Below are 3,508 nucleotides of genomic sequence, written 5' to 3' on the forward strand. Positions count from 1 at the left end.
GTACATTTCCTTCACTGATACCAAAGTAGTGTGAAGGGATGAGCTTGGTTACATATGCAGCTGAGTGGTTCTACTGGGCAATTGGAAGGAAAGGTGTAATAGCTTCAAGCCACTTCTTTCCTAATGCTGAAATACCAGTGTGAAGTATGTGAGGCTGTCACCCTGAAGAATCCCAGGATATTCAGGAACAGTGCTTCTGGTCTCATCTGTATACAATTCTATGTGCAAGCTGGTTTGGGCAAAGGATTTCACATTAAATGAAGAAAACAGGGTAAAAAGAAAAGCTTGAGAAGGAACATAAAGATGTTTCAGGGTCCAAAGGCGATATAATGCAAGTCAGGGAAGAAACAGAACACCTGTGATTAGAGAATCCTAAGAACCCTGGAGATTCACTAGATCAATGCTCAAAAGGAGACACTGGACGATAAAATATTGAGAGTACATATGCACACACATCTTAAACAAAATTAAATTCTCTACTTTCATGTATAAAATATAGTTTTTGTCTGTTGTATTTTCAATGCATTTTTTAAATATTGCTTGTTTTCTGAGTTGGCATCTGTTAAGATTTCATAAGCAGACAGCCTCTCTGAGGAGAAGAACGCAATACAGCAGACCAGGACTGTGGCATTGTCCAGACCCTCATTAGCCTTGTCATCCTTGGCAAGATCCTGCTGCTTCTCTCCTTATTCGTAAAAGTTTCTTTTTTTTAACCAAAATTCATAGTTTATATGGTTATAAAGGCTACTTTATGTAGATGAAAAGTGCTTTGTAAAATATCAATTCTTATGCAGATTTATGTTCTTGAAAACCAGACGGAGGTGTGAAATATTTGAGTACAGCTTAATCTAGCCTAGATTTGAGGCCCTCAAAAAATGCTCTTGTTACTTAGTAACTTAGTTCTGGACTTGGTTCTTTTTGAATTCTTTTATTCTTCTGTCATCCCTGGGTTGTCATCATCAAAACACTGGAAAGTTATAAGCATGCCAACATCATACTTCCAGTCAGAAAGTCAACAAAGAAGTGAGTTGTGGGAAGGTATCTGGGAGACTCGGCAGCAGGCGCTGGAGGTAAAGGCTAGCATGGCGGGGAGGTTCAGAAGGCTGGCACACGTGCCCTGCAGCTACCATTACCAGAAGTGTTTGGCTTCTGCCAAAAGATTCTCATGTGTCTCATGTGTGGAAAACAGCCAGGCTTTGTTTTTCACCCTCACATTAGCCAATCCAGCTTAATTCCAACTATCAGGGTATTTGAGCATCCATGGGGCCATGGGCCATTCATTTCTACTTTCTCTATCCTGGGTATTTTTATAGGAGCTGTAGGTACAGAAATTCAGAGATACTTCTTCTCTAGAAATGGCACAAGAAATGGCTGTGATCCCAGGTACCCATGACCAACAACTATAATAATACTTATAGCCCAGGTTATTGTTATGATTGAATGCCGAACCTGTCTCCACAGGCCAGCCAGGCTCTGCTGCTGAGAAAGTCCATGTGGAGTTTTTTTTATCTGTAGTCTCCATGAAGGTGGCTGTACATGAAATCACTTTTTGCGAGAATGTACCTTAGTGTGTTCTCAGAACACCTAAAACAATGACTATTTAAAATCACATATCGAGACACATTTCTACATCCAGTCACTGGAGATTAAAGATGAAGACAGAAGTGAAAGAAGCAGGAAGGCCCTGCTCACGCTTCCCTGTGTGCATTGATGGGCTTCACTATTTAAAAAAGTAAGTCTTTCTCTAAACATATTGATTTTTAAAAGTTATTGACATAAGAGTAATGTTCTCTGACATTATGGTTAATTATTTACGATTTCTCATAGTGAGAATTTCCCATGACCAGTATTCATTCAATAAACAATTTCTGAGTCATTTGCTCATATATCTGGACATTAATAAAGCATTTTCTGAGCACCGAACCTCAAGTGGTGGTGACAGTTAATACTGGAGAGACCCAAACCTCACCAAAATAACAAGAAGAGAAAACCTAGGGCTTAGCACTGGCTAAGTCATCTATGAGCTTCAGGATTCAGGCAACACTGCAGAGGTAGTCAGGGAAAGAATATAAGTGCTGCTCTCACTGATAGCCAGACAACAGTCTCTATTGAAATACTAGTAGTAGACACTGAGGGTACTCAAAGCTGACCAAAATAGAAAACAAGTGGTTGTTGAGAGGTCAACACTTATAGGAAACTTCTAGCTTAGCTTCCAAGGCTCAGTAAATATTTCTTTTTCTTTTCTTTTCTTTCTTTTTTCCGATGTAGGGTCTCACTTTAGCTCAGGCAGACCTGGAATTCACTATGTAGTCTCAGGGTGGCCTTGAACTCACAGCAATTCTCCTACCTCTGCCTCCCTAGTGCTGGGATTAAAGGCGTGCGCCGCCACGCCCGGCTCAGTAAATATTTCATAAGAGAAGGCTGAAAGAATGTAAGAGCCACAGGGTGTGTACGCACTCCATGGGCCACTGATCTCCCAACAGGAAATGAGCCCCTATGAGACCAGCATAGTTGTGAGCCATCAGCATTTTGACATGGTGGGTAGAGGAGAACAAAAGGAAGGGGACAAGAAAACAAGAAAGATGCCCTTAAAGGAATACATTCTCAGATGATGGGAGTGAGGGGTAGGCAAAAATATGGAAAAAAGGGACATGTGTTCATATATTTAATTCTCCACTTAAAAAGAGCAAAAAAAAAAAAATGAATAAACTCCCAGAAACACCACAAAAAAGCGTCACTTTTCCTTTCTTTCAACACACAGACATACACATAGACAAACACACACCTTACTTCTGTGTAATATATCTATTTTCTTGATATATAAACAACAGTAGTTTCCACATCTTTGTTCTGAGTATTATTTTTCTGTTAATACCACAAAAGAAATTGTTAACCAGTTTATGTATAGGTCCCATGTTTAGGTCTTTTCCTGGTCTTTATATTTTGGAGTTACACTTTGGAAAGGCATCATTATTGCAATGGAAGTTTCAACTGTAAATGTTACTTAAAGGCTTCTAATTCCGTCTCATGCTGTTGGACATATTTGTGCTGGGTTAGGTTCTTAGTATATAAATAATATGTTCTCTGGGAAAGACAAGGTTATTTATTTATTTTTTTTACTATATTTAACATGATTGAATTTGAATATGCTCTTACCTAAATATTCTCCAGAATTTCCATCAAACAAATAAAATAACAGTGCAAATGAAGTAGGAAAGTGTGTTTTGCTTGTGAACCTTTCACTGACTTTTGAGCTTGTACAGTTATTAGTATCCCCTCTAATCAGGTGACAACAATGCTTATGCAATGAAAATCATATATTTGATCTACTAGCCCAAATGATACACTGTGTTCAATGATCTTTGTATTACTCTTCCTTTATGAAAGCAGACTATAAAAGTTGCACTCACAAATGAAAGGATCAAAGAAAAAAATTTTAATATACACTTGAAGTACAAAAAAAACTGAATGTACAAAGGGAATGCATGTGGATGTGTCTATATAAATA

The sequence above is a fragment of the Jaculus jaculus genome, chromosome 13, assembly GCF_020740685.1.
Source record: "Jaculus jaculus isolate mJacJac1 chromosome 13, mJacJac1.mat.Y.cur, whole genome shotgun sequence".
NCBI lineage: Eukaryota > Metazoa > Chordata > Mammalia > Rodentia > Dipodidae > Jaculus > Jaculus jaculus.